This window comes from Anomaloglossus baeobatrachus, chromosome 5, assembly GCF_048569485.1.
Source record: "Anomaloglossus baeobatrachus isolate aAnoBae1 chromosome 5, aAnoBae1.hap1, whole genome shotgun sequence".
Classification (NCBI taxonomy): Eukaryota; Metazoa; Chordata; class Amphibia; order Anura; family Aromobatidae; genus Anomaloglossus; species Anomaloglossus baeobatrachus.
Window position 1 is genome coordinate 272,032,831 of NC_134357.1, and position 19,922 is coordinate 272,052,752.

Consider the following 19,922-nt stretch of genomic DNA (forward strand, 5'->3'; position numbering starts at 1 on the left):
AGCCAGTTTTATCAGGGCTGCTCACTGTATTGTATTTTATCACTGTGATTTGTTTTTTTTTGCTGTAGACCTGTAAAAAAATAAAAAACAGAAAAAATATAGCAGAGACAGAATCCAAGTTCAGCCTCGGAGCAGAACGGCCTTCACCCCGCTACTGCACTCACTGACTGACAGTGTCATGTGGCCGCATCTAGGGCGTCATCCGGTCACACAGTAAACATCCAGTCACGTGCTACACTGCAGCGGAAGTGACGCAGGCGGAGAGGATTACTTCCAGGGGAGTCAGTTGCAGATTACTGTGAGTGTCAGTCACTTGTCTGATTTCGCTGGGAGTCGACGGGGCTTAGCGGGCTGTGCTTATAGTTTCCTGGTCCGTGCAGCGCCGGCTCCATACAGGATTACAGTTCCAAGTGTTTCTATGTATATTATCCAATAGGTGGGGCGTCTTCAGTGTCTCTTCTCCCCCTCCTATATACACAACACCCCTCTGCTCCCCTCCTATATACAACACCCCTCTGCTCCCCCTTCTATATACACAACACCCCTCTGCTCCCCCTTCTATATACACAACACCCCTCTGCTCCCCTCCTATATACAACACCCCTCTGCTCCCCCCTCCTATATACACAACACCCCTCTGCTCCCCCTCCTATATACACACAACACCCCTCTGCTCCCCCTCCTATATACACAACACCCCTCTGCTCCCCCTCCTATATACACAACACCCCTCTGCTCCCCCTCCTATATACACAACACCCCTCTGCTCCCCCTCCTATATACACAACACCCCTCTGCTCCCCCTCCTATATACACAACACCCCTCTGCTCCCCCTCCTATATACACAACACCCCTCTGCTCCCCCTCCTATATACACAACACCCCTCTGCTCCCCCTCCTATATACACAACACCCCTCTGCTCCCCCTCCTATATACACAACACCCCTCTGCTCCCCCTCCTATATACACAACACCCCTCTGCTCCCCTCCTATATACAACACCCCTCTGCTCCCCCCTCCTATATACACAACACCCCTCTGCTCCCCCTCCTATATACACAACACCCCTCTGCTCCCCCCTCCTATATACACAACACCCCTCTGCTCCCCCCTCCTATATACACAACACCCCTCTGCTCCCCTCCTATATACAACACCCCTCTGCTCCCCCCTCCTATATACACAACACCCCTCTGCTCCCCCTCCTATATACACAACACCCCTCTGCTCCCCCTCCTATATACACAACACCCCTCTGCTCCCCCCTCCTATATACACAACACCCCTCTGCTCCCCCCTCCTATATACACAACACCCCTCTGCTCCCCCTCCTATATACACAACACCCCTCTGCTCCCCCTCCTATATACACAACACCCCTCTGCTCCCCCTCCTATATACACAACACCCCTCTGCTCCCCCTCCTATATACACAACACCCCTCTGCTCCCCCCTCCTATATACACAACACCCCTCTGCTCCCCCTCCTATATACACAACACCCCTCTGCTCCCCCTCCTATATACACAACACCCCTCTGCTCCCCCTCCTATATACACAACACCCCTCTGCTCCCCCCTCCTATATACACAACACCCCTCTGCTCCCCCTCCTATATACACAACACCCCTCTGCTCCCCCTCCTATATACACAACACCCCTCTGCTCCCCCTCCTTTATACACAACACCCCTCTGCTCCCCCCTCCTATATACACAACACCCCTCTGCTCCCCCCTCCTATATACAGCACCCCTCTGCCCCCCCTCCTATATACAGCACCCCTCTGCCCCCCCCTCCTATATACAGCACCCCTCTGCCCCCCCTCCTATTTACAGCACCCCTCTGTTCCCCCTCCTATATACAACACCCCTCTGCTCCCCTCCTATATCCACAACACCCCTCTGCTCCCCTCCTATATACAACACCCCTCTGCTCCCCCTCCTATATACAGCATCCCTCTGCTCCCCCTCCTATATACACAACACCCCTCTGCTCCCCTCCTATATACACAACACCCCTCTGCTCCCCCTCCTATATACACAACACCCCTCTGCTCCCCCTCCTATATACACAACACCCCTCTGCTCCCCCTCCTATATACACAACACCCCTCTGCTCCCCCTCCTATATACACAACACCCCTCTGCTCCCCCTCCTATATACACAACACCCCTCTGCTCCCCCTCCTATATACACAACACCCCTCTGCTCCCCCTCCTATATACACAACACCCCTCTGCTCCCCCTCCTATATACACAACACCCCTCTGCTCCCCCTCCTATATACACAACACCCCTCTGCTCCCCCTCCTATATACACAACACCCCTCTGCTCCCCCCTCCTATATACACAACACCCCTCTGCTCCCCCCTCCTATATACAGCACCCCTCTGCCCCCCCTCCTATATACAGCACCCCTCTGCTCCCCCTCGTATTTACAGCACTCCTCTGTTCCCCCTCCTATATACAACACCCCTCTGCTCCCCTCCTATATCCACAACACCCCTCTGCTCCCCTCCTATATACAACACCCCTCTGCTCCCCCTCCTATATACAGCATCCCTCTGCTCCCCCCTCCTATATACACAACACCCCTCTGCTCCCCTCCTATATACACAACACCCCTCTGCTCCCCCTCCTATATACAGAACACCCCTCTGCTCCCCCTCCTATATACAACACCCCTCTGCTCCCCCTCCTATATACACAACACCCCTCTGCTCCCCCTCCTATATACACAACACCCCTCTGCTCCCCCTCCTATATACACAACACCCCTCTGCTCCCCCTCCTATATACACAACACCCCTCTGCTCCCCCTCCTATATACACAACACCCCTCTGCTCCCCCTCCTATATACACAACACTCCTCTGCTCCCCCTCCCATATACAATACCCCTCTGTTCCCCCTCCCATATACAACACCCCTCTGCTCCCCCTCCCATATACAATACCCCTCTGTTCCCCCTCCCATATACAACACCCCTCTGCTCCCCCTCCCATATACAACACCCCTCTGCTCCCCCTTCCATATACAACACCCCTCTGCTCCCCCTCCTATATACAACACCCCTCTGCTCCCCCTCCCATATACAACACCCCTCTGCTCCCCCTCCCATATACAACACCCCTCTGCTCCCCCTCCCATATACAATGCCCCTCTGCTTCCCCTCCCATATACAACGCCCCTCTGCTCCCCCTCCCATATACAACGCCCCTCTGCTCCCCCTCCCATATACAACACCCGTCTGCTCCCCCTCCCATATACAACACCCGTCTGCTCCCCCTCCCATATACAATGCCCCTCTGCTTCCCCTCCCATATACAACGCCCTTCTGCTCCCTTTCCCATATACATATCACAAGAAAAGCGCTTGACCAAAGGCACTCACTCCAAATTTAAAGTAATATAATACGATTCTTTATTTATGTATCAAAAAGTTTAAAACCACACATACAAAATACAACACAGTGCAGACATATGTCCATAAAAAAAAAAATAATAGGATTAAAACCCATACTTCTTCATACTCTTTCACTGTAAAGTGCCATGGAATAAATGGCGCTATAAAAATAAATAATAATAATACTTCTGCCAATGAGGCTGTCTACTTGAAGTAGACCCTTGCATGGTCCAGAAATGGTAGTGTGTACCTGGCCTTATGCTTTATTCACACATTTATTCTTCTATGTCTGTTATTAGTTTTTTTTTTGTTTCTGTTTAGCAGATCACACACGGCACACTAGAGTATATGACTGATTAGTGATGGGCGAGTACTAAAATATTCGGGTTCTGAATATTCGGCTTGAATATTTCGTACTATTTGTGTATTCGTCATGAATACCAAATCTAATGCAAGTGAATGAGAAACTCAAAAGATTTTACGGCGTACTCTCCCAGGATGTCTGGCAGGGCAGTAAAAGTGCTGAAATGAAATGGATGGAAGAGTGCTGTAATTGAATGGGAATAAAATGGGGAAGATGCCTGGATGCAGCTATGAAACACAGGTCGCTTCTGGGAGCAATGTTGTCAGAGTATTACCCCACTTGATGTGCGGTCCGCCGCCTATTTATGATAACCAGCACAGGTAAAGTAGACAGCTGTGGGTTTCAAACCCCAGCTTTGTGCTTTATCTTGGCTAGTTATCAAAAATAGAGACTCCCCTATGACATTTTTTTTAAATTATTTAAATAATTAAAAAAACAAAAAACAATGTGGGCTCCTGCCCATTTTTTATAACCAGCGCAGATAAAGCAGACAGCTGGGGACTGGTATTCTCAGACTGGGAAGGTCCATGGTTATTGGGCCCTCCCCAGCCTAAAAATAGTAGCCCGCAGCTGCCCCACAATTGGTGCATCCATTAGATGCATTAATTGTGCACCTTTACCCTGCTCATCGGGATTGCCCTTGTGCGGTGTCAATAGGGGTAATATATGGGGTTGATGTTAGCTGTGATTTCTCAGAAAAATCACAGCTGCCATCAAACCCTGGGTTGGTAATGGAGAGGTGTCTATGAGAGCTCCACTCTACCAACCCTGCAAGTAAAAAGAAAAAAAACAAACACACAAAAATCCTTTATTGCAAATAAAAAAAACACACCCTCGTACACCATAGTTACATATAGTTACCACCAGTTCTACATTTTGTCCCCAAGTCATTTATAACCAACAATGTTGTGTGTACTGAGGAAATCATCCAGCCCTTTTTTGAAAGCGGTTATAGTATCTGCCATTACTACCTCTTGTGGTAGGGCTTTCCACAGTCTGACTGCTCTAACTGTAAAGAACCCTTTGCTATTTAGCTGTCGGAATCGCTTTTCTTCCACTCGCAGTGAGTGCCCCCTGGTCCTTAGTACTGTCTTTGGAAGAAATAAGTCATGTGCCAGTCCTTTATATTGACCACACATGTATTTATACATATAAATGAGATCTCCTCTTAGACGTCCTTTTTCTAAGCTAAACATATCTAACTTTTTCAACCTGTCATCATATGGGATGCCTCCATTCGTTGTAGTAATCTAGTTGCCGCCTTTGAACTGACTCTAATTTCTGAATGTCCTTTTTAAAATGTGGAGCCCAAAACTGGATCCCATATTCCAGATGTGGCCTTACAAGTGATTTATAAAGGGGTAACAATACGTTGGGATCACGGGATCTAATCTCTCTTTTTATACACCCTAAAATCTTGTTTGCTTTAGCAGCTGCTGCTTGACATTGAGTGCTGCTGCTCAGTTTATTTGTAATGAGAATACCCAAGTCCTTCTCCTGTTCTGTAGTCCTGAGTTTACTTCCATTTAATGTATACGCAGTTATAGGATTACTCCGTCCTAGGTGCATTACTTTACATTTATCAACATTAAATCTCATTTGCCAAGTATCTGCCCATTCTGACATCTTATCCAGATCTTTCTTTGTCGCTCCATTGGGAGACCCAGACAATTGGGTGTATAGCTTCTGCCTCCGGAGGCCACACAAAGTATTACACTTAAAAGTGTAAAGCCCCTCCCCTTCTGCCTATACACCCCCCGTGCATCACGGGCTCCTCAGTTTTTATGCTTTGTGCGAAGGAGGCTGACATCCACGCATAGCTCCACATCTTAGTCAGCAGCAGCTGCTGACTATGTCGGATGGAAGAAAAGAGGGCCCATAACAGGGCCCCCAGCATGCTCCCTTCTCACCCCACTCTGGTCGGCGGTGTGGTTAAGGTTGAGGTACCCATTGCGGGTACATAGGCAGGAGCCACATGCTGTTTTCCTTCCCCATCCCTTAATGGGCTCTGGGTGAAGTGGGATCCTAATCGGTCTCCAGGCACTGGGACCGTGCTCCCTCCGCAGCCCCTGGGGAATCTGCTGGACAGGATCCGGGTATCATCAGGGACAAGGCCCTGCTACTGTGAGGTACTCTGTGTCCCCGTGGGGACCGCGCATGGAGCGCTTGTGCCATATACACTGCAGCACTGCTGGGTGTGTTAGTGCGCCGGGGACTACCGCGCCGGCCGCGCTTATATGCCGGCCGCGCTTATAACTTTAGTCCCCGGCTTTTGCGGCCTAGTATCGCATATTCCCGCCCCCAGGCCTGCCAGTCAGGGGAAGGGCGGGACGCTGCACAGGACGTCAGCGCTGAGGGCTGGAGCATACTTTGTATCCTCCTCCCCCCTCATTCAGCACAGTGGGGCTCCAGATTCCCGCACTTTCTAGGGCACGCCCACGGCCCCCTCCTCCCCACAGAACGCCGGCAGCCATTCCTGTCAGCACTTCTGACGCTGGAGAGGAGAGACAACAGGCTCTGGGAGGCCCAGGCAGGGAATCTGGTGATCACACAACCGCTTTGAGCGGTCGGTAAGCAGCACCTGAGGTGCTGGCCCCACTGAGTGCCGAAGTGTACATATATATATATGCTTATATGCTATACATTTACACTGTACGGTCGCACTGTTGATTTTTGGCTATATACCCTCCTGGATTGTACTCAGAGGAGACAACAGCATGTCGTCCGCAAAAAGCAAGGGTGCCAAAGCACAGGCTTACTTTGCAACCTGTACCTCATGTGCGGCTATACTACCGGCAGGTTCCACTGACCCTCATTGTGTGCAATGCTCGGCCCCTGTGGCACTTACTCAGCCGGAGCCTCTGCTACTGGTGGCCCAGGTGGAACCACCTGCTACCACTGTCCAGGTGACAGGGACGGAGTTTGCAGTATTTGCTGACAAACTGTCTGAGAGTATGGATAAATGGTCTGCTAGGATACTAGAAGCCTTACAGTCCAGACCGGTGACTCAGGCCCCGGGCACTGTTCAATCATTGACCCCAGGCCCCCCTCAATTGGAGCAGCAAAGTGCTTCTGGGGTGTCCCATAGGTCCCAGGGTGAGGTCTCTGACACGGACCGCAGTCCCAGGCCGCCTAAGCGGGCTCGCTGGGAAATTCCCTCGACTTCATCACACTGTTCGGGGTCTCAGCAGGAGGACTCTCTGGAAGATGAAGCGGAGGTAGCAGATCAGGATTCTGATCCTGAGGCCGCTCTCAACCTAGATACACCTGATGGTGACGCCATAGTGAATGACCTTATAGCGACCATCAATCAGGTGTTGGATATTTCTCCACCAGCTCCTACAATTGAGGAGTCAGCTTCTCAGCAGGAGAAATTCCGTTTCAGGTCTCCCAAGCGTACATTGAGTATGTTTCTGGATCACTCTGACTTCAGAGAGGCAGTCCAGAAACACCGAGCTTGTCCAGATAAGCGTTTTTCCAAGCGCCTTAAGGATACACGTTATCCCTTCCCCCCTGACGTTGTCAAGGGCTGGGCTCAGTGTCCTAAGGTGGATCCTCCTGTCTCCAGACTGGCGGCTAGATCCATAGTTGCAGTGGAAGATGGGGCTTCACTCAAAGATGCCACTGACAGACAGATGGAGCTATGGTTGAAATCCATCTATGAAGCTATCGGCGCGTCTTTTGCTCCAGCATTCGCAGCCGTATGGGCACTCGAAGCTATCTCAGCTTGTCATGCGCAGATTAATGCAGTCACACGTACATCTGCTCCGCAAGTGGTGTCCTTAACCTCTCAGGCGTCGGCGTTTGCGTCCTACGCCATTAATGCTGTCCTGGACTCTGCGAGCCGTACGGCGGTAGCATCCGCCAATTCGGTGGTAGTCCGCAGGGCCATGTGGCTACGTGAATGGAAGGCAGACTCTGCTTCCAAAAAGTTCTTAACCGGTTTGCCATTTTCTGGCGACCGCCTGTTTGGTGAGCGATTGGATGAAATCATTAAACAATCCAAGGTAAAGGACTCATCCTTACCCCAGTCCAAACCAAACAGACCTCAACCACGGAAGGTACAATCGAGGTTTCGGTCCTTTCGGCCCGCGGGCAGGTCTCAGTTCTCCTCGTCCAAAAGGCCTCAGAAGGATCAGAGGAACTCCGATTCATGGCGGTCTAAGTCACGTCCTAAAAAGACCGCCGGAGGAACCGCTCCCAAAGCGGCCTCCTCATGACTTTCGGCCTCCTCACTCCGCATCCTCGGTCGGTGGCAGGCTTTCCCGCTTTTGCAACGCCTGGCTGCCACAGGTAAAAGACCGATGGGTGAGAGACATTCTATCCCACGGTTACAGGATAGAGTTCAGCTCTCGTCCTCCGACTCGATTTTTCAGAACATCTCCGCTCCCCGAGAGAGCCGATGCTCTTCTTCAGGCGGTGTGCACTCTGAAGGCGGAAGGAGTGGTGATCCCTGTTCCTCTTTAGCAACAGGGTCACGGTTGTTACTCCAACTTGTTTGTGGTGCCGAAAAAGGACGGATCCTTCCGTCCTGTTCTGGACCTAAAACTGCTCAACAAACACGTAAAAACCAGGCGGTTCCGGATGGAATCGCTCCGCTCCATCATCGCCTCAATGTCCCAAGGAGACTTCCTGGCAACTCTCTCAGCGATAGTGAAGCTTCCGCTGGACAAACAGCGTTCACTACAGACAGGGGTGCAATCTCTCCTTCAAGGCCAGTCACACCCCCTGAGGCGCCTCATGCACTTCCTAGGGAAGATGGTAGCAGCAATGGAGGCAGTTCCTTTTGCGCAGTTTCATCTGCGTCCACTTCAATGGGACATTCTCCGCAAATGGGACAGGAAGTCGACGTCCCTCGACAGGAACGTCTCCCTTTCACGGGCAGCCAAGGCTTCCCTTCAGTGGTGGCTTCTCCCCACTTCTCTGTCGAAGGGGAAATCCTTCCTTCCCCCATCATGGGCTGTGGTCACGACGGACGCGAGCCTGTCAGGGTGGGGAGCGGTCTTTCTCCACCACAGGGCTCAGGGAACCTGGACTCCGACAGAGTCCTCCCTTCAGATCAATGTTCTGGAGATAAGGGCAGTGTATCTTGCCCTAAAGGCGTTCCAGCCGTGGCTGGAAGGCAAGCAGATCCGAATTCAGTCGGACAACTCCACAGCGGTGGCATACATCAACCACCAAGGAGGAACACGCAGTCGGCAAGCCTTCCAGGAAGTCCGGCGGATTCTAATGTGGGTGGAAGCCACGGCCTCCACCATATTCGCAGTTCACATCCCGGGCGTAGAAAACTGGGAAGCAGACTTTCTCAGTCGCCAGGGCATGGACACAGGGGAATGGTCCCTTCACCCGGACGTGTTTCAGGAGATCTGTTGCCGCTGGGGGATGCCGGACGTCGACCTAATGGCGTCACGGCACAACAACAAGGTCCCGACATTCATGGCACGGTCTCAAGATCACAGAGCTCTGGCGGCAGACGCCTTAGTTCAGGATTGGTCGCAGTTTCAACTCCCTTATGTGTTTCCTCCTCTGGCACTGTTGCCCAGAGTGTTACGCAAGATCAGGTCCGACTGCCGCCGCGCCATCCTCGTCGCTCCAGACTGGCCAAGGAGGTCGTGGTACCCAGATCTGTGGCATCTCACGGTGGGTCAACCGTGGGCACTACCAGACCGACCAGACTTGCTGTCTCAATGGCCGTTTTTCCATCTGAATTCTGCGGCCCTCAACCTGACTGTGTGGCCATTGAGTCCTGGATCCTAGCGTCTTCAGGGTTATCTCAAGAGGTCATTGCCACTATGAGACAGGCTAGGAAACCAACGTCCGCCAAGATCTACCACAGGACGTGGAGGATATTCCTATCTTGGTGCTCTGATCAGGGTTTTTCTCCCTGGCCATTTGCCTTGCCCACTTTTCTTTCCTTCCTTCAATCCGGATTGGAAAAAGGGTTGTCGCTCGGCTCTCTTAAGGGACAAGTCTCAGCTCTCTGTGTTTTTTCAGAAGCGCCTGGCCAGACTTCCACAGGTACGCACGTTCCTGCAGGGGGTTTGTCACATAGTCCCTCCTTACAAGCGGCCGTTATAACCCTGGGATCTGAACAGGGTGCTGATGGCTCTTCAGAAACCACCTTTCGAGCCAATGAAGGATATTTCTCTCTCACGCCTTTCGCAGAAAGTGGTCTTCCTAGTAGCAGTCACATCACTTCGGAGAGTGTCTGAGCTAGCGGCGCTGTCATGCAAAGCCCCTTTCCTGGTGTTTCACCAGGACAAGGTGGTTCTGCGTCCGGTTCCGGAATTTCTCCCTAAGGTGGTATCCCCCTTTCATCTCAATCAGGATATCTCCTTACCCTCTTTTTGTCCTCATCCAGTTCACCAGTGTGAAAAGGATTTGCACTTGTTAGATCTGGTGAGAGCACTCAGACTCTACATTTCTCGTACGGCGCCCCTGCGCCGCTCGGATGCACTCTTTGTCCTTGTCGCTGGCCAGCGTAAAGGGTCACAAGCTTCCAAATCAACCCTGGCTCGGTGGATCAAGGAACCAATTCTCGAAGCTTACCGATCTTCTGGGCTTCCGGTTCCCTCAGGGCTGAAAGCCCATTCTACCAGAGCCGTGGGTGCGTCCTGGGCTTTGCGGCACGGCACCAGGCTACGGCTCAGCAGGTGTGTCAGGCGGCTACCTGGTCGAGCCTGCACACTTTCACGAAACACTATCAGGTGCATACCTATGCTTCGGCGGATGCCAGCCTAGGTAGGCGAGTCCTTCAGGCGGTAGTTGCCCACCTGTAGGAAAGGGCCGTTTTACGGCTCTCTTACGAGGTATTATTTTACCCACCCAGGGACTGCTTTTGGACGTCCCAATTGTCTGGGTCTCCCAATGGAGCGACAAAGAAGAAGGGAATTTTGTTTACTTACCGTAAATTCCTTTTCTTCTAGCTCCAATTGGGAGACCCAGCACCCGCCCCTGTTCCCTTCGGGCTGTTGTTCTTTGTGTACACATGTTGTTCATGTTGAATGGTTTCAGTTCTCCGAAATTCCTTCGGATTGAATTTACTTTAAACTAATTTATAACTTTTCCTCCTTCTTGCTTTTGCACCAAAACTGAGGAGCCCGTGATGCACGGGGGGTGTATAGGCAGAAGGGGAGGGGCTTTACACTTTTAAGTGTAATACTTTGTGTGGCCTCCGGAGGCAGAAGCTATACACCCAATTGTCTGGGTCTCCCAATTGGAGCTAGAAGAAAAGGAATTTACGGTAAGTAAACAAAATTCCCTTCTTTTGTAATATTGTACTATCAAGGTCAGTTTTTAATATCCTACATAGTTTTGTGTCAACAGCAAAGACTGACACTTTACTATCTATCCCATCCACAAGGTAATCAGTCCTAGCACAGATCCCTGCGGTACACCACTGCTGACTGTCAGGTCACCGGAATGCATACTCAAGCGCTCCTGTTCGGCTTTCATTGAACTCAGTTGAACCTCCTGCCAGAATGCCGGCCTATTGGATTGCAGGACACGGCCACATAGCAATCCGCCAATGGGTTCAACTGAATTCACTGAGGGCAACAGGGTAGCCCCGAGTGTGAACTCCGGTGACCTGACTACTGGATTGCTGGACTGGTGTGCCACCGTGTCCTGCAATCCAGCATCAGGTTCACCAGTGGTCATACTTGGAATCGTTGAAACCCAGCTGTAAACTCCAGTGACCTGACCGACATCATCGCTTCTCACAGCCGGGTTCCCCGCTGCCTTCAGTGTGTCCCAGGATCTACAGTGATCTGTTGCATATTCCATCACTGCAGCTTCTGGATGTAACAGAGCCAGGATCATCGTGGGATGTTGTGTGGGTTACGTTGGCTGTGCCAAGGTGTTTTGGGGGTTAATAAATTGGTCAAAGAAGGTGTGTTATTTGTTTTTTTTATTATTTAAAATAAAGGATTTTTGTGTTTTTTTTTTCTTTTTACTTACAGGGTTGCTAATATGGGTGAGGGTCTGATAGACACCTCTCCATTACCAACCCAGAGCTTTATAGCAGCTGTGATTTTCGACAAATCACAGCTGACATCAACCTCATATATTATCTCGATTGCCACCACACTAGGGCAATCGGGATGGGCCGGGTAAAGTCCTACAATTAGTGCATCTAATGGATGCACCAATTGTAGGGCTGCTGCAGGCTGCTAGTTTTTAGGCTGGGGAGGGCTCAATGACCATGGACCTACCCAGCCTGAAAATATCAGTCCCCCCTGTCTGCTTTATCTGCGCTGGTTATCAAAAAAGTGCAGGAGCTCATGTTGTTTATTTATTTATTTAAATAATTAAAAAATTGTTGTGGGGGAGCCTCTAATTTCAATGCTTGAATCTGTGATGTGAATGGATGCTTTTCTTTTGTGTACATGTATGTTTGTCCTTATAAAGTTGAAGGTTCTGAATTACAGCTATGGCTCATAAGTCACTAAGGTAAAATATTGATTAATTATTTGAAAATTATTTTTTAAAACCAGATCACCCCTTTACCTGGTCTTGGAAGGTTAATTATTAATGGTATGGAACAAAACATTTCTTTTGAGGATCAGATGTTGAACACTCAGGTTGGCCAGCCTGACATACAGCTAGAGCTAGCTACTTGCTGTAGCTGAATGTCTCGTTTTCCTATGATGTCAGCCTAACGAGTTTTGTTTTCAAGAAGAACTTATGGGCTGGTTCCATACACAGGAATTTTTTAAAGACACCCCTACAGTTTTTGAAAATCCAAAAGTAGATTTAAAAGGAATGGGAAATAAATAGTAAGGACTTACCGTATATATCTCTCCTAGGTCAAAAGCTGACGTATCTAAATTTAAAAAAAAAAAAGTATTTTGTCTGATAACACTTTAATACATTTTCTGGAAGCTGTTAACTGAATGTTGTCTTCACAGACTCCTTTATTACATCCAGGTTGGCTCCACTTCGGTCCATGAAATACCTGTTTGCCTCAACAGGGACAGACAAACTTGTCTAATACACCCTTGAGTATTGATGAATCCCTTAAATTCTCCGAGAGCCACCTACATAAATCTCATGTAAACAGCATGCTGTTGAAGATTTATCCCCATGTCGTTTTGGACTTTGTACATGGCTAGAGGTAAGTAGTTTCGTATACTCCTTAGGAATGGTTATTTTGGCTTTTTATAGTGATGAAAACCATAAATTAGTAGAACCAGTTTGTCTTGTGAAATTCACCATGGTGCATTGATGCAATAAAATAACTGTGATAAGTAGTGAGGAAAAATCCACTTCAACTGATAAACTCAACTGTATTGATGTACTGTGTTTTTCCAAAAATAAGCCCTCCCCCAAAATAAGCCCTAGCAGGGATTTTCAGCATTTTCAGAGCAACGCTTAAATATAAGCAATACCCCGAAAATAACCCCTAGTCACAGATCAATATTGAAGTGTCATGCAGCTAAAAAAGTTAAAGATACTGCAGGACTCTTCATTATAGAAAGCAGACACCCTGGAAGCATACTCATTAGACGCCGAGCGGGAGGACCTGCAGTGATCGCACCCCCACACACATCAGATTGCACGCCCATACACATCAGATCACACACACCATCATCCATCAGATCACAAACACACACCACATCTAGCGGTACCGATCCTGAGATGCAGTGCATGGAGTGCAAGGACCTGCGGATGGAATGCTTGCTTACAGGACCTGCGACACGTGACTTCCTCTCATCTTTCCCTGCAGCCGAAGGCATTCTGTATCGCTGGATGTGGTGAGTTTGTGTGTGTGTGTGTGTGTGTGTGAGATATCTGGTGTGTGTGATATCTGATGTATGTATGAGTGTGTGTGTGTGTGCGATCTGATGTGTGTGAGTGTGTCGGCCAGAAGCAGGGGAGACAGCGTGCAGCATACCTGCTGGGAGGACCTGCCCCAGTGCTTTTTTGGGGGCAATAAAAAGTATAAGACAGTGTCTTATTTTTGGAAAAACATAGTAGTATCAAAATCTCATTACATCCATGTGTATGAGGGGCAGCTGATAAGTCTTATGCTTTACTCAGAAAGAAACGAGATAGGATGATGAAACTTTACATTTATTCCACATACTCTCCACTGATGTCAGCACACTTCTTACATCGGTATTCCAAGTTCTGTAAGCCTAGCAAAAAGAAGGATTTCGGTTGTGCCGCAAACCAGGCATCCGTAGCAGCCATGGCATTAGAAATGGTGGGAAATTTGGTACCCTTGAGGTGTTTCTTCAGGTTTGGAAACAGATGATAGTCGGAGGGAGATAGATCTGGTGAATAAGGTGGGTGGTCAACCAGTTGGAAGCCCAGCTCTGCCAGTTTTGCCATGGTCGCTTGTGCAGTAGGTGCGGAGGCGTCTTGCAGGAACAAGATTCGTTTGGACAGCTTGCCGTGCCCTTTGGCCTTCAGAGCTGCCTTCAATTGATCCAAAAGTTCAATGTAATACCTTGCATTGAAGGTGGAACAATTTTGAAGGTAGTCCACTAGCAGCACACCCTCCGTATCCCAGAACACAGTTGCCATCACCTTAGTTGACTGATTTTTGCACCCTGAACTTCTTTGGACGAGGAGAACCACTGTGCCTCCACTCTTTTGACTGCTCTTTGTTTTCAGGGTCATACAAATAAATCCAGGTCTCATCCATAGTGACCAGTCGATCCAAGAAGTTCTTATCAGTCCAGAAACGCTGACAAATGGAACGGGAAATTTTCATTCGCAAGCTTCTCTGATCTGTTGTCAAACATTTGGGGACCCACTTTGCAGATAGCTTCTTCATGTCCAAATGTTCATAGATAATGACACAAACATGTTCACGGGAAATCCCCATGATGTCTGCTATTGCTTTAGCTGAAATTCGTGGATTCTCCAGTATGAGGTTGTGCACAGCATCGACGATCTCCGGAACAATAACCACTGTCCGTCGTCCAGGACGTTCCTCATCATTGGTGCTGAAGTGGCCCGTTTTAAATTTGGCAACCCAGTTCTGAACTGTAGAATATGAAGGGCATTGATCCCCCAATGTCTGCGAGATATCACCATGAATATCCTTCTTGGACTTTCCTTGCAGAAACAAGAGTTTTATCACTCCTTTGCTCTCAGTTGCTGTGAATATCACATTAGACTCTGCCAGTTAGTTTTCCCGCGTGCGTAGAACACTGTTGCCATAAAGCAACAAACATAAAATTTTGAAAACATATATTAGACACATAAGGCTTTCATGTGATGTAACATTCGTTACAATAAAAACAAAAAAAGATCACAAAGCCAAAGACTTACAGTATCAGTAGCCCCTCGTAGTCCATACACTGGAACATCCAAGGGTTTTTGGTGTGCATTGCACACTTAGGCTATATTCACACGTTGCATTTTTCCTGCAGTCAACACCTGCTCTCTTGGCAGTAAAAGAGCCACTTCCAAAAAATAGCTTTTGTTGTTGTTTTTTTTTCCTTGGGCTGCACTTTTGGTATGTCATTTATCTACAGTACATTTAATAGTCAGTTTCGCTCACTACAAAAGCAGAAGAAAAGCAGCGGTTACCTTTTACATGTTCCCGTTTCTTTCAGTAATGAAAAATTGGTGCCAAAACGTTGAAAGAATTGACATGCTGCTTTTTTTTAAATCACAGTCAGGAAAAAAAAGCAATTGTGTGCTTGCAATTTCCTAGCCTGGCACTGCAAAAAAACCCAAAAAACGCGATGTATGAACATACCCGTAATCATGATGCCCCCTTTCTCATCATAACTAAAGGCCGCTTTACACGCTGCGATATCGTTACCGATATCGCTAGCGTGTGTACCCGCCCCCATTGTTTGTGCGACACAGGCAAATCGTTGCCCGTGGCACACAAAATCGCACGGACCCGTCACACTACTTACCTGCCTAGCGACGTTGCTGTGACCGGCGAACCGCCTCCTTTCTAAGGGGGCAGTTCGTTCGGCGTCACATCGACGTCACTAAGCGGCCGCCCAATCAAAGCGGAGGGGCGGAGATGAGCGGGACGTAACATCCCGCCCACCTCCTTCCTTCCGCATTGGCGGCGGCCGCAGGTAAGGTGAGGTTCCTCGTTCCTGCGGTGTCACACGTAGCGATGTGTGCTGCCACAGGAATGACGAACAACATCGTCACAGCATTAGCAACCATAATCGAGATTAGGGGGGCATGTCACCGATGAGCGATTTTGAAAGTTTTTGCGATGATTCAACATCTCTCATAGGTGTCACACACAACAACATCGCTAAAGCGTCCGGATGTGCGTCACAAATTCCGTGACCCCAACGAGATCGCTTTAGCGATGTCGTAGCATGTAAAGTGGCCTTAAGGGTGCAGTATGCACCAGAAACACGCTAATGTTCCAGTCTATGTACCACACATGGATGTAACAATGTGACTGCATCAATAAAGCTGAAGATTCTATCGGTAGAGCTGGATTATTCTTCTCTACTTACCACAATTGTTATCATCCTTTGCAGTGACACTGTTCTGTGCTATGTAAAACAACAGGCAGCAACGGTAAGCTGGTTTCCATCTTGCTTTGTAGTAAAACAATTTCCATACATTAGATTGGAGTGCTAGGACTCGTAGGACAGTGCACAGTGCATTACATAACTTTGTAAAGGGTTGTTTTTTTCATGTCGGGGAACACTTTGAAATTATAACATCAGGGATGAAAAGTTGTGGAATTATGACATCAACGGGATTGATAGATATGTAAATGAATAAAAAAATTGAAAAAAAGTGTTCAAAACATGTCATATTGTGTAAAGTGGGCTTTACACGCTACGATATATCAAACGATATGTCGTCGGGGTCACGTCATAAGTGACGCACATCCGGCATCGTTTGACATATCGTAGCGTGTGACAGCTACGAGCATCTGTTAACGAGCAAAATTACTCACCTTATCGTTGCTCGTTGACACGTCCCTCATTTTCATGAAGTCGTCCCTCCTGCGCGCCGGTTGTTCATCGTTCCCGAGGCAGCACCCATCGCTCCGTGTGACACCCTGGGAACGCTGAACTGCAGCTTACCTGCGTCCTGCCGGCAATGCGGAAGGAAGGAGGTGGGCGGGATGTTTACGTCCCGCTCATCTCCGCCCATCCGCTTCTATTGGCCGGCCGCTGTGTGACGTCGCTGTGACGTCGAACGTCCCTCCCCCTTCAGGAGGTGGATGTTCGCCGCCCACAGCGAGGTCGTTTGGAAAGTAAGAACGTGTGATGGGGGGTTACAGCATTGTGCGACACGGGCAACAAATTGCCCGTGCCGCACAAACGATGGGGGCGGGTGCGATCACAAATGCGATCGCACTATTAATTGCAGCGTGTAAAGCAGCCTTTAGAGCGCCAGTTAGGCTTAAGATGTGAGCTTTAGGTCAAGGTGGATACAGGGACCCACAACATTGGCTCAGGTGGGTGAAGGGTACATGGAAGAGTAAAGACTTGGATACGCTGAAAGCACAGTACCAGAAGGGCAGAAGAAGACAACTGTAAGGATGAATACACAGTATGAACAGTATGAAAATGCAATAACAGTAGTTAGCTAAGTGCAGTTGGTGGGTTAATCCAAGAAGTAGCCAGCAGAGAGTTAACCGGCAAGACTGAGGGTATGCAGGATCACAGAGGTTTTGCAAGTTGATGACACAGCAACTGATCTTTAGAGTCTCAATACTAAATGAGATAATGTCACAGAAACACGCTAGGCGACTTACCAAAACCCAATGTGGAGCACAGCAAAGGGCGGCGACTATCTTGGAAGGATGCAGAGCCCGTTCCAGCTGAAATGCACCCACTATCAAACCTTTGCATGCTGTCAGTAGGATTATTAGTTGTCTGAGGAATGTTCTGCCATGATGAATACACTTAAGCAAATCATTAAAAGGATTGTTCACTACTAGTATAACCCCTTCTGATTCCACATGTTTCTTCTAGGTAAAATAATAAAGACTATACTCACCTCCCATATGATCACCATCCCAGCAGTGCTGGGGCTCACGTGGGGTTGTGATGTCACATGAGCCTTCTGTCCAATCAGCGCTGGCTTGCTTCTCCCCGCCTTCGGACCAAACAAGTTAAACAACAAGAAGTGAGTACTGCGGCTGTGCTCACTTCGTGTTGATTGTTTGTTTAGTCCAAAGGCGGGGTGAAAGAAGCCAACGCTGATTGGACGTCGGGCTCTTGTGATATCACAACCACGTGAGCCCACCAACGCAAACCCGAACGGCGCTGGAATGTGAGGCTAGTTTTTATTATTTTATCTGGGGGAAATGTGGAATCAGAAGGTGTTGTCCTAGTAGTGGACCTTTTAAGATCCGCTACTGACCGCTCCCAATTACTGACCAATGGCGTCCCAGATGTGTTTGATGGGAGACAAGTTTGGTGAGGTTGCAGGCTATGGTAGCATGTTTAGGCAACACAGACTGCCATTCAGTGTGGCACAACATTCCTCAAACAACCATTACTAACCTTATGGACAGCAGCCAAGGTGTGCAAGTGTGAGGTTTCTGACCATGGTGCTCATACTTAAAGGGAATCTATCACCAGGTTTTTGCTCCCTCATCTGAGAGCAGCATAATGTTGAGACAGAGAACCTGATTCCAGCGATGTGTCACTTACTGAGCTGTTTGCTTTCATTTAAATCAATGTTTTCTCTGCTGTGGATCTAAAGGCTGCTTTACACACAACGATATCGCTAGCGATGTGACACGCCCAGATCGTTGTTACGATTTGCCGAGATCGCTCATAGGTCGTTTTGTAGCGGTCACACGTACATATCTCACAAACGACGCTACATCGTTCAGCGATATATTGTTTGACCAAGGCGGTCGTGTGGATGTTGTTTGTCGTTGACAGGGTGTCAAACGTAGCAATATGTCTGCTGCGTTCCAAATGACTAACAATATTTTGAAACTGAACGACGTGTCAACGATCAACGATTTCTTTGTCGCTCCATTGGGAGACCCAGACAATTGGGGTGTATAGCTACTGCCTCCGGAGGCCACACAAAGTATTACACTTTAAAAAGTGTAACCCCTCCCCTCTGCCTATACACCCTCCCGTGCATCACGGGCCCATCAGTTTTATGCTTTGTGTTGAAGGAGGCTGACACTCACACAATGCTCCACATTTTAGTCAGCAGCAGCTGCTGATTATATCGGATGGAAGAAAAGAGGGCCCCTAACAGGGCCCCCGGCATTCTCCCTTCTCACCCCACTGAGTCGGCGGTGCTGTTAAGGTTGAGGTACCCATTGCGGGTACACAGGCTGGAGCCACATGCCGTTTTCCTTCCCCATCCCTTAGGGGCTCTGGGTGAAGTGGGATCCTAACCGGTCATCCAGCCACTGGGACCGGGCTCCCTCCGCAGCCCCTGGTGGTATCTGCCGGACAGGAGATTGAGTATCGTCAGGGACATGGCCCTGCATCTACAGGTACTCTGTGTCCCCTTTGGGACGGTGCATGAAGCACCTTGGCCTCAGACGCTGCAGCGACTGCGGTGTGATTTTTTTGACCGGGACTACCGCGCCGACCGTGCCTGTTTGCCGGCCGCGGTTTTTACTTTAGTCCCCGGCTTTTGTGGCCTAGTGTGTTAAACTCCCGCCCCTGGGCCTGCCAGTCAGGGGGAAGGGCGGGACGGTCGGTATGACGCCGACGGTGAGGGCTGGAGCACACTTCGCTGTCCTCCTCCCCCCTCACTGTTCACTATGGGGCGCAGATTCCCGCACTTTTGTGGTTCCGCCCTCGGCTCCCTCCTCCCCTCGGAACGCCGGCAGCCATTGTTATATGGGATGATTCTGCCGGTGGAGATCTCAGATTGTGCTCACTGTTCGGCAGCACTGCAGCTCTGGGAGAGGGGGTTCCTAACCGGTCGCCATGCACTGGGACCGGGCTCCATCCGCAGCCCCTGGGGGATTCTGACGGACAGGAGACAGGACATCATCAGGGACAGAGCCCTGCATCCATAAGGTACTCTGTGTCCCCTTTGGGGGACGCTGCATACAGCACCTGGGTTACAAACGCCGCAGCGGTTGCTGTGTGGTTTGTGAGACCGGGACTACCGCGCCGACCGCGCCTGTTTGCCGGCCGCGTTTTTAACTTTAGTCCCCGGCTCTTGCGGCCTAGTACCATATACTCCCGTTCCCGGGCCTGCCAGT

General features: G+C 49.4%; 1 protein-coding gene across 3 annotated transcripts in view; it reads left to right on the forward strand.

The window, feature by feature from the left end:
* Positions 1 to 245: 245 nt before the first annotated feature.
* Positions 246 to 19,922, forward strand: part of LOC142311249 (uncharacterized) — a 44,016-nt gene continuing 24,339 nt past the window's right edge. Inside the window, exons 1-2 of one of the 3 annotated variants that reach the window (XM_075349479.1) lie at positions 246 to 298; positions 12,701 to 12,887. The gene's annotated coding sequence lies outside the window, so the exon portion shown is untranslated. Of the gene's footprint in view, positions 299 to 400; positions 437 to 12,681; positions 12,888 to 19,922 lie in introns of those variants that run through there. The other 2 variants (XM_075349477.1, XM_075349480.1) reach the window with 2 other exon arrangements.